The 12,579-nt window shown below is 35.4% G+C and overlaps 1 pseudogene; it reads right to left on the bottom strand.

The window, feature by feature from the left end:
• Nucleotides 1-7,316: 7,316 nt before the first annotated feature.
• LOC110585418 lies at nucleotides 7,317-8,286 on the bottom strand (annotated as a pseudogene).
• Between the last annotated feature and the right edge of the window lie 4,293 nt (nucleotides 8,287-12,579).

The following is a 12,579-nucleotide window of genomic DNA, read 5'->3' as shown; positions in this document are numbered from 1 at the left end:
AATTTGCATTATACTTCTAGCAAAGGAGAAAATAACTTTTATTTTTTTAAGGTTTTATTTATTTGACAGAGAGAGAGAGCACAAGTAGGGGGAACATGCAGAGGGAGAGATGCTGCTGAGCAGGGAGCCCTGGGCGGGGCTCAGTCCCAGGACCCTATGATCATGACCTGAGCTGAAGGCAAACGCTTAACAGAGTGAGCTACCCAGATGCCCCAGAAAAGAACTTTTAAAACAAGTGTATTATTCATTCTGAATTTTGTTTCTTAATTGCATATTTATATAATTTCCCTTATTTTTTATTGCTTTTTAGTAATTTTTTTAGTATCCATATTCAGTTCTAAGATCTACTAGGACTTTAAAGTTTTATGAAGACTACAGCATTCTTTCAATAAAAAATAAGTAGCATTCATACCCAATTTGTGAGCTAGTAGCCATTTTATTCCTTTTGCTAAAGACATCATTTGCAAAACTTGATCTTGTCCAAGCGACCTAACGTGATTGTAGTGGTATTGCTAGGGACAAGTCATTATTAATCATTGGGGAGGTAATCTAAGGTAAGCTTCTGTTGTCACATATTTTCTAGAATTTCAGATTTGCTATTGTATTTTGATAATGTATCAAACATTAGTTAACATGAAATTGAGATGACACAAAAACTTTTTGGGGGTGAAAATAATTTTGACACATCAAAAAGGTTTATGTAATTATATTCATAGGTATGCTCAAAACTGTGTATTTGTCCAATTATCACAGGCCTGTTCCAAAAACAAACAAGCCAAAGAAACAAACCAAAGAACTTAAGGTCCTCTAAAGATACTGTAGTGTATGAGTCAGCTGGGACTATCATAACAAAATACCACAGGCTGGGTGGTTTAAACAACAGGAATTCATTCTCTCACAGTTCTGGAGGCTAGAAATCCAAGATCAAGCTGTTGGCAAATTTGGTTTCTTGTGAGGCCTCTTCTGGTTTTTCAGAGGGCCACCTTCTCACTGAGTCTTCACATGGCCTCTTTTCTGTGTTCTTGTTGACAGGGAGAGACAGAGTTTTCTCTTCTTAAAAGGAGACTAGACCTATTGGATTAGGGCTCACCCTTATGACCTCACTTAGCCTTAATTACCTCCTTAGACTAGACCTATTGGATTAGGGCTCACCCTTATGACCTCACTTAGCCTTAATTACCTTCTTAAAGACCCCAGCTCCAAATCGTCACATTGGGGGCCAGAACTTCCACATAGGAATTCTGGGGAGACACAATTCAGTCTATAGCAGATATTTACAGCTTTTGTTAAACCAGTTTATAATTTTTAAGGGAAAGAAAAGATTCTGGGGCACTAGATTTGTAATATGTAAAATTTCTGAAATATTAACTTGGAATTGATATCAAAATAAGTGGAGTAGTACAATAAACAAGACTCTGTTTCCCACCATGCACAGTTCATTTCAACAAGTGTGAGCTTTACATAACTCTGAGTGACAGTGTTCTATGGCATCTTCTCTTGCTTAAGAAAAAATGCAATGCAGTGGACAAATTTAGGCAAAATGTGCACTTTATTTTAAAATTTATAATGTGTGTAAGCATATATGAGGACTTTTAAAGAATAACTTAAATCCTCCATTGTGTCACAGTAAATGAAGCAAATGCCAGTTTATCTCTTTCTTTTTTCCTGCTTATAACTTCTTATATGTCCACAGATTAAAACAAAGTTATTTAAAATGTAGTCTCCAGGAGCCATCTGCCACTCCCATTCTCAGATTCTCTTGGGTCAGCTCTGAAGTTTGGCTGTAAGAAAATGTACCCCTTTAAGATCATTCTAACAGATGGTTATTTTGATGGTTTTCCAGATTACTCTGTATTTTAAAGTGAATGTATTGGTGAACCATCTGAGAAAGTGCCCACTGAGAAAGTGACTTTTTTCTTTGCTTTTTTTTTTTAATTTCCATCCACCTGAAACATCTGTTCATGAAAATGACTTTATGGAGAAATTGTGATATCCCCTAAGGCAATCCTATCACATTATCTGTAGTGTAAGCAGAAGCAGATCTGGTTGCCTAATAGAGCTTCTGATCTAGCAAAGACTATATTATATATTATATTTCTGACTATTTTCAGGGTAATGTTCTTTCCTTCACTCACAACTATATTATAATGGTAGTCTTGAAAATAAGTATCCCCTTTCTCTATACAGATTTTAGTATTTTTTAGGCTAGGGGTATTACTTTTCTATGCTGCCTGGAGTTATAGTGGTTTAGTGTGCCTGTGTTTTTTAGATTTGGGTGTGTAATTAATCTTTGAATTCTTGTTGTTTGCTCGAATAATGTTAAATGAATATATACCAGGGCTACAGTGTAGATCTAGACATAAACATTTTCTTTAAGTATTTTAAAGGTTAATTTTAATGTACTGTTTTATTCCTTCTTTCAGAATTAATATGAAATTGTAACATTAAACACCATGAAGTTGAGATACATGGTATGATGAAAAAATTGTATGAGGGAATGGACAGTGCTCAGCGAAGTTAGGGAAGGCTTTCTTGAGCAAAAGTCTTTTTCCTGATATCTGAACTGTGAGGAGTAATTAATTAAGCAAGGGCATGGTAAGCAGAACCCAGAATTTGTAGCCGGTAGTCTGCCACTATTAAGTCTTTTGAGCTTTTTCTAAATAACTGGAAAAGACAATGCAAAAATTTGAGCAGGGAGTTACTTCATCTTATTTATATATTTAAGTAAACACTTTGCTCAGAGATGAACAGAGGGTATCAAGAATGGATGCAGGAAGACCATTTAGAAAGCCATTACCTCCAGCTGGGTGAGAGATAATAGAAATTAATCCAGAGAGCTGGGGAGATTCCTGGGGAGAAATCATTGGTTTTAGGAAATATTTAGGAGGTGAGTTTGATAAGACATGGTGATTGATGGGATATGGGAAATGAAGAAGAAGCTGATCTAAGGATGATTCCATTCTGAGTACAGTCACTCATCAAATTTGGGCATAGAGGTTTAATTTTCAATGCATGGAGTTTTGGATATCAAATAAAAAGTTGAATGGAACTATAGCACAGAGAGAAATATTTTAAGCTGTGCATATATAATATATAAATGATTGTGAGTGAGATTACCTACAAAGATAAAGAGCTAAAAAAATGTTAAGAAAGTACTTCAATTTACATGGAAGAGAGATTATACTTGTTCCTCATAGTTCTAATGTAAATTAGTACCAGTAGGTATAAATTACAGATAAGGCAATTTCACATAAGTATTAAAAAAAAAGGTTTTAGACCCTAATGGCTTTAGGAGTAAGAAATTAGTTTTGGAGGTGATAATTCCTCATTGACATATGTGATATATCAAAGACTAGACAACCAGAGAGTTTTAGACATTGACGATTCTTTTTTAAACCTGATATTATTATTTCTATTATAAAATCAAAAGAGGGGCGCCTGGGTGGCTCAGTCGGTTGAGTGACTAACTCTTGGTTCCAGCTCAGGTCATGATCTTGTGGTTGTGAGATCGAGCCCCACGTGGGGGCTCCATGGTCAGCGTGGATTCTGCTTGAAATTCTCTTTCTCCCTCTCCCTTTGCCCCTCCCCCTGCTCTCTCTCTCACTCTATCAAATAAATAAATCTTTAAAAGAATAAAATAAAAAGAAATAAAATAGTTCACTTTGTTTTTTGTAACTTGTTAGAAGGAATATGGATTCTTTAATTATTTTAAAAGATTAGTAGTGATGATTAAAAGAAAATAAAATGAGAGGAAGAAATCAGAAAAAGAAGAAACTTGACAAAAGTCAATGATTTTTTTTTTTAAAGATTTTATTTATTTGACAGAGAGAGACACAGCGAGAGAGGGAACACAAGCAGGGGGAGTGGGAGAGGGCGAAGCAGGCTTCCCGTGGAGCAGGGAGCTCGATGCGAGGCTTGATCCCAGGACCCCAGGATCATGACCTTAGCCAAAGGCAGACGCTTAATGACTGCGTCACCCAGGTGCCCCAAAAGTCAATGATTTTTTAAACATTGTATACCATCCATAGTTACAAAGTTAAAGTTGCCATACTTTAAAAAGTCCCTATTTAAAACAGAGGTTTGATGTTTCCACGAATCCCAGGGTTAGTCATCATACTTAGAGAAATGGAGAAATTATTCCATGTTGCACTTAAATTTTATGGAGCATTTTGCAGTATCATTTAACTGTTTTAGGTTTTATGTCCATCATAGTAATTGTCCTCCCACAAAGATATGGTAAAAAATAGAGCAATGGGAATAAGTCTGTAGGTAAGTCTTAAAAGCCACTGTAAACATCACATAACCCAACAGTTTTGGTATTTTGTTCTTTCCCTATGAATTATTCATGGCCAGAGGAGTGCCGAATCATTTACTGCATTCAGCAGTGGGGTACTTATAAAATGCTGCATGAGGAATCATTGCACATTTGTGACCAGAAGAGTAAATATGTGAGAGCCATAGGTTTTTTTTTTTTTTTTTGGTCTGCTTTTCCATAACCATTTTAATGCCTAAAGAATGCTAGAGTTAGAAGATACAGAGGTTCTATTCAACTTCATACTTCATCAGCTATTTTGAATGTTATTACTACAGAATAACACATTATGTTGTAAGCAATAGAAAGACTATATAATTATTGGGTTGCACTCGGAAACACTTTAAAACTTGGTTCTTGTCAATCCGTACCTTTAAACAGCTGTTTTAAAATCTTGGTTATTTTCAAAGAGAAAGAATGAGCAAAACTCATGAGAAATGGTGGGGCAGATAATAGGGTTTCCTATAATATTCTCCATATCTGCATTCTTTTGTAGGATACAACATTTACTGAGAGTACTAATTTCGATCTTTGTGCTAGGGCAGTACTGTCCCATAAAATTGTAATGGGAAATGGAAATGTGAATCACATATGTAATTTTTAAGTTTTTATAGCCATACCACTATACTGTACATACTATTGGTAAAATTATTTTAATATGTTTTATTTTAACAAATATATTAAAATATTACCATTTCAACATCTAACCAATATAAAAATTGAGATATTTTACCTTTTTTTTTGTGCTAAGACATCAATATCTGCTTTGTATTTTAAACTTATAGCACATCTCAGTTCAGACTAGTGACATATTCAAGGGCTCAATAGCTGCACATGATTAGTAGCTGTTATATGGCATGCAGAATTCTAGGTACTCAAACATGGCATATTCATAATTTCTGATTATCCCAATAGATATGTGGAAGTTGAGAGACAAGAGTAAGGATTTCGGGATTGAAATCTAATATACACCAAAACAAAAAGGAGAAGTTAATTGCTAAGAACATAAAACTCAGCTTCATTACTTACATATGAAATCAATAAATGAATTGTTTGTGAACAAAACAGAGTATAATGCTATGTAATTGACAAGGTTCTTGGCTTTGCAGGTAAATCATAACTGTGAAATAAGAGTTATTCATATTTGATAGTGAAGGTAGTAAACAGAACTCTTAATCATCCATGGTGGAGTTGGGGTCAGAATGGTATATAGATCCATGGAAAATTAGAAGGAAGAAGTCTCAAAAATTAACCAAAAAATATCCTTAGGAGTTAGGATTGCACCTTCATTTAATTATCTCCAGTTCCCAGGAGAAACTAGAGAAAATTGGTTCACCTTTTGATAGCTTATTAAAAACTAATTCAGATGAGTTAAATGAGTCGGTTATAATATTGCCTGGGGATTCCAGAAGAAAAATTAAATTAAAAAGTGTTGACTTTTCCTATCTTTTAGTTGTAAACACCACTCAGAATCACTTAATTTTTGTAAAAGAATATTCTATATACCACAGTTAAGAATGCCCAGATAACACAAGTTTTTTTTTTTCAATATATCCTACTTAAGTATTTTTTTATGGCATTTCTTTGCCATCTTATCTTAGTGGTTCTGATTATTCTCCCTAGTGTCTATGATCGGCAGCAGGAAAAAGGCAAACCTTAAAATAAGGTCTTACTAAATGTTAGCAAAGTTAAGATGTTAAGAATTAACCCACATGTATTTTTTCAGGGATGTAATCAGGTAACTTTTCCCTGTGGGAATGGGATTTAATATTTCATAATACAGACAGAGATTACAGTCTTATTTGTAGCAAGTAAAATATGGGTATGTTTTATTTTCTGCCCTACTAAATCACCTGTAACAGCCAGACATTCTGGAAAAACAATTAGGTGTAATGAGTCATTCTTTAAAATTTCACCAAGAGTGAGAATACTGAATTTCTTTTCAGGGCTAAGTAAAGCTTCAGTGTAAGTACCAAATATTTACAAGGGTCACCAGATTTATCCAGTTACTTTTCCTATTAAGAATTTCATATATAGAAAAGCAGCATAAGAATTATATACCATTCTTTTAACAATGTAGCTTTTTAAATCTTTTGAATCTGTTTTAAAGTTTTATCAGTAGATACCAGCAATTTATTCATAATGTTTATATGTAGCATATGAGCATTCTGTAAAAATAATTCTCACTGCAGTTTAATGAAACTGTTATCATACAATAGTATAAATTTTCTGAATTATAATATGAAACATTAAGGGGGTTTTCTTTTTCTTCTTTCTTTTTATGGTATACTAGGAATCTTATTTCCCTGAGAAAATAGAATAACTAATATTTGGTAATTTTTTCAAAATTTGTCTCATTAACATTTAATACCTTTTCTGGCAGCTAGGGTCTTGGAACTCTTCTCTAGTTACTTCCCTCCACACCCCTGCCCAGCTTCAAGACAGATTTCTAGATTATTGTATGCATCTCACTATCCTTTACAACTGTTCAGTTTCCAAAATCTTAAACTCTTCATCTGAAACCATCTATCCTTTCAACCTTCCAATTCCCTTACTGGCACTGCTACTGACCCTAGCCATCATCCCTCCTCCCCCCCTGCATATCTACCTGCCTGCTCCATCCTGCACCTCCAGTGACCTAGAACTTTGAGCTCCATTAATAAGTCAGTCTGTAGCTGGCTTTGCTTACCTGTTATTGAGCCTGGACACATTCATCGCTCATTTCAACTAGGCTCTCTTCAGACTTTTTATTACTTTGTTCCTCTTAACTAACCTTCCACCACAGAAAACTTGCCACTGAGAACAGGAATCAGTTCAAGCATTTGATTTGTCTTCTCTTCATCTCAGCTGCTGAGGACTTCTAGAGAAACATTACTAGCCCTGCTGATCAGGTCCATTAAGGTTATGAATATAGAATCTTCTGACTTAACTGCTCTCTCTCTCTCTCTTTTTCTCCTGGTTTTCCCAAAGAGTTTATTTGGGCAGACCTAGGGACAGGGAGGCTCTACATGTAAAAGAAGATGTTGGGCCTCTTGGTGGTAAAGCATGGCTTGTGTTGGCAACTCGGGACCCAGCAGGGCAGTGGGAGCTTGATCTTGGAGTTATGGAACTGCTTGGCTGCCAGTGGGTAGTTGCTAGCTGCAGTCTCCTCCACCATCATGATCTGGATCGAGTGGGACCGGACACGGTGCCAGGCGCCCAGGTGTCAGTTGCACTAGGTGACAGCTCCAGCAGTGGTCAGATTCTGGTCCTCTCAGGACATGTTGGGGGTGCCACTGCCAGAGTCACAGTGCAGTCAGGTGCTGAAGTTCTTCACCCGCAAGGTGGAGTTCTTGAACACCTGTCCACAGTAGACAATTTCCCCTGAAGACTTCCATCTTCAGCTGAGACACAAAGTACCAGAAGTGAATCTTGGCAACACCATGATTAGGTGTAAAGATTCACCTGGGATAGAGGGTAGGCGTGTGGCATTTGGGGGTGGGAAGGCTACTAACCCTTACCCTCAACAGATGTCTTGGATTATTTCCTAACTGAGAAAACAAGTCAACAGTGATAAAATTTCTTACTGCCTCCTCTCTTTACTGTCTATCACAGATCCTTCACATTTAGCAATACTAGGATTTATCTCCCTTTCTCCTCCAATTTCAGAGAATGAAATACCTTTTCCTTTTCAGGGTTAGTTCTCCAACCATGTTCTTGATATCTCTTTCTTCTATGTACTCTAGGAACTAAATTCATCAAATTTCTCCTCACTTTCTTGGATCTTCAAACCCTTCTTTTCCACAGACCCTTTCTTAAAGCAAACTAAAATGTTTACTTTTCCCTGTCATAAGTAATCTCTCCTGCAACCTTACATTTCCCTCGAGTTAAATTTCCATCTCTGTCCTATTCACATTCATACTTTAAAAATGACTGATTTCCACATCTCCTACTCATCAATTTGCTCAATGTAATCTGTCTTCTATTTTACCCATTTCCGCAAATACTCTTTGGAGTATTGACTCTTATACTCCCTATTTGATGAATTTTTTGTTTGTCTCACTTCATCATGGTCACAAAGAGACATTGTTGGCTCCTCATGTTTTCTGTGAGATTGTTTATATTCAACAAGAGAACATCATATTCTTAGCTGTGAGTGCCAGGGCCAGCTCCTAACAACACCCAGGCCTTGCTGTTAGAGTCAGCCAGTTGCTGGATATTAAGGGGCTGATTTTCTCCTTCTCAACAACAATGATGGTGATGATGTCAATAACAAATGATAAGTGCATTTAGTGCTTATGTTGTTACTATTTTAAATGATTGATATATATTAAACCTTTTAATCCCCACAACACTCCTGGATAGGTACTATGATTTTCTCCATTTTGTAGAAATTAAGACACCAGAAGGGGAAATAAGAGAACAACAAAGCTGATAATATTTAGAGACCAGATATATCAGCTATTTCTTACACACCATTGCATAGTTCCCAATCGTACTTGTCTCAAGGACTTGGTCTCTTATTTTGCATTAGCTTCCTTGTGATTGTGTAACGCACAACTCATCAGTGCCTTATCTTCCGTTCATGCTGAATCTTTCTTGCGTCCTGCCCCAAGACATCTCTGTTGCTACTGAGGCCCACTTGGTATCTTTGCATGAGCAACCTAGGAAGGGCAGGAGAGTTAAAGCTTTTGGAGCAAACATTTAATGTTGCTGGGAGTTAGTGAATATTCTCCCTTTCATCCTCCACATGGACTATAGTGAAATGCAACTGTTCGAATGCCCTCTTTGAAGACTGTCTTACAATCAAGAGATCAAGTGTGTTTAACTTAATACTGAATATTTGCTCTCCCTATCTCCTTGACTCACCCAAATTTCTCTTCATTTCTGCTTCTCTGGAATTGTCCTCCCTAATAAACTGGTAGTATACAAGCTTTTATGCCAGGTTTTGCTTTTTGAAGAACCCAGACAAACTGGATCCAAACTGTGAAAACTCCACCTGGATTGTCTATAATCTCTCCTTATCAAATAAAGCATAGAGGTTGACAACATTGGCTTTAGAAGAAAAATCTCAGTTGGACTCTGGATAGTGCCACTAATAAGCAATGTGACCTTGAACAATTTATTTAACCTCTTACCCTGTCTTAAACCTAGGGGTAACAGTACTTACTTTAAATAGCTCTATCTCCCCATCAAGGGTTATGACAAATTTAATAGTTTGCTGTGACTAGCACACTGTCTGACATATAACATATCATTTTTTTTGGTCATAGTTATTAATATATTAAAGTTTCAAAACTTTGTCTTTCTCCTTCATTCCGGTATATGTGAATGTTAACACCATCTAACCTACCACCCAAATGAAACAAATTTTAAGGAAATCATTGACTCTTCCATCTACTTCAACTCTTTCTCCTCTCAAACTTTCATCATATAATTGCTGGATAACTTAATATTTATTTTATCTCTCAAATACCCTCTCATATCCATTCTTTATTAACCTTGCTATCTTTATTTCCAGTATCTCACCATAATTTGCCATAATAGTGTAACCAAGTCAAATGAGTTTTCTTGCCTACTCTCCTTGACAAGTCACAGTCTATCCTTCACTTTCCTCAGTCTTTTAAAGCATAGCCCCATTCATCACTAATACTACTGACTTGTAATTGATTACTTATTTTTCTATGACTCTCAAGGGTTTATCTATCTTGGCATTATTGGCATTTTGAGATGTTTAATTATTCATCATGGGGGCTACTGTTCTTTTTATTGTAGGATGTTTAACAGTACCTCTGGCTTCTATCTAGTAGATGACAGTAGTGTCCTCTCCCCAGTTGTGACAAAGAAAAATGTCTCCAGACTTTGCCATATGTCCCCTGAGGGGAAAACCACCTTGGGTTAGACTCACTAGAAAGTGAGTCCTTTAAGACAAGGGTTATATTTTATTGACATATATCCCTAACACCAAGCACCATGTTGGAAAAATGATAAGTGTTCAATAAATATTTTAAGAATGAATGAATGAGTCCTCTCTCCAAAGTATTATCTTTTTAACCTCAAGGGCCACTCATATCTGTAGCTTTTAGCAGTTTTCTGTGCCTATGTCTGTTTCCCCAATTACATTGTATGACTTCCTTATATCCTTAACCCCCACAGAATGAATGGAATACAGTAGTTTCTCAATAAATACTTACTCAATTATATTTAATTATTAAATTAATATCTATAAATTATTCCATGAATATGTTCAGACCACATGTTTTTCTCATTTTGAAGCTACTGTATGATAACAATTGTATGCTCTCACATTTTGCACAACTTTCCCTTTGTGACACTTATGGCAGCTATAATTAACAACCATGTCTTAATTGTTTAATATCTGTCTCTGTAGGGTATTTGAGACTGAAGACGGTGGATACCTCTTTTTTTTTGCCCCTCCCGCATGGCTAAGATAGAACTTTGTGCAGAGTACATATTCAGTAAATTATAAATCTTTGTCGAATGAATGAAACAAATTCATGCTGCTGCTAAATGACACGCAAAACTTATGTACTTGGAGAATTTGGCTCAATATGTGTATCATGGTTCACTGATTTATATGATGCAGCATCCTTGAACCTATATTATGAAGTTTTAAAAAGTCTCATCTTTGTCAAATTAGTGAAAAAGTAATTTGCCTCTCTAAATCACTTAACAAAAGAGAGAACTTGAGGCTGTCATAAGTCAATACAGATGTTTGATATCCCAGACGTGCAATATCCTGTTGCTCAGCATGTTCATTTTTTTCCAGTACTAATGAATTAGCCCACAGAGCTTAATTGACATACTGACCTTGAAAACTCTAGAAAATGATCTCTTCTGCCAGCTTCATTATCTATGGCTTTATTAGCAAAGGAAATTTGACAATAAAACATGAAACAATCACAATTAATCTACATACAGATGCCATAAATTATACTTCTATCAAGTAAAAATAACCAGTGTAATCCCTAACATTGGATCTCACAAAAACATTTAGTCTCATATTCCAAATATGAAATAAGTAGCTTTGTTCTATTTTTGTCTGAAACTACTTATTAACCCATATTTTTTAAATCTCAGCAGTGGATGTTTTATAAGAATTTCATAGAACAGAATATTGTTTAAAGACTCTAAATTTAGTGTCTTTTGAGGAGTGTTCTCACATCAGAGGATACCAGCATGCTGTCTTAAAGAACATTAAAACTAAGAGAGAAAAAATTCCCTTTTCATACATATTTCTGTGTATTTTCTTTCCTTACCATGGTTTCCTGTTGTTCCCAGTAGGGATCCCAATTTTAGAATATGCGGTAGACGTCTATACTATAGAAGCTAAAGCTCAAAATTGTTCGGGAGAAGCTAAGATACGGCTTTTCATTTGACAAGAAATTGGAAGCAAAGAAATCATAGTAAACAACCTGCAATAAATGACCTCTAATAGAAGTTTGACTTTTTTTTTTATTAACGACTTATAATATTCTGATGGAAATATTATGTCAAAATAAATTTGAAAATGATCCTAACCAGAAGCAGTCATATGAGGCACCTGTTGACTCTTCTATATCACACATAACTTAACGAAGAAGACCATTGTTTCTCACAAAAGTGTGTGACTGTGTTCCTGACAGGGAGTAAAAATTACAAAAGTAATAAACTGGCTTTTTAACTTAAAAACTACTGATATTTATGTGGATGTTTTATTTTAGCTGAGAGCATCTCTATTATACAAGATTTATTCCTTTTTAACTTCTACTGAATACACAGTTATTTTCCAGGACATAAAATGTGTTATTATTTTGTTGATCAACTGCCTGTAAAATCATATCCAAATCCCCAAGATAATAATGGTCATTCTTCTATCTACCTTTCTAACTTCACTCCCATTTGTCCCTTTTTTCCTGTCCTTGTAACTTCATGCAGTATGAAAGCATCCTTAGTGCCTAAACAGGCAGTGTTTCTGGTTGTGTTACTTCCTGTGCCTAGAATGAAAGCCCCACTTTTTGCCTCCCTGGCTATATATATATAGCAAGGTATAATACTATACCTTGCCTTTCAAATCTCTGTTTGAGCCAACCCTATTTCCTCTCTGAAGCTATCATTGACTCAATTATCTTTACTTATTATTATATTTACTTACTCAATTATATTTAATTATTATTATATTTACTTAATTATATTTAATTATTAAATTAATATCTATAAATTATTCCATGAATATGTTCAGACCACATGTTTTTCTCATTTTGAAGCTACTGTATGATAACAATTGT

This window comes from Neomonachus schauinslandi, chromosome 7 (genome assembly GCF_002201575.2).
Source record: "Neomonachus schauinslandi chromosome 7, ASM220157v2, whole genome shotgun sequence".
NCBI classification, from domain to species: Eukaryota; Metazoa; Chordata; class Mammalia; order Carnivora; family Phocidae; genus Neomonachus; species Neomonachus schauinslandi.
Note: the sequence above shows the minus strand (reverse complement) of the source record. Positions and strands in the feature narration are given on the sequence as shown.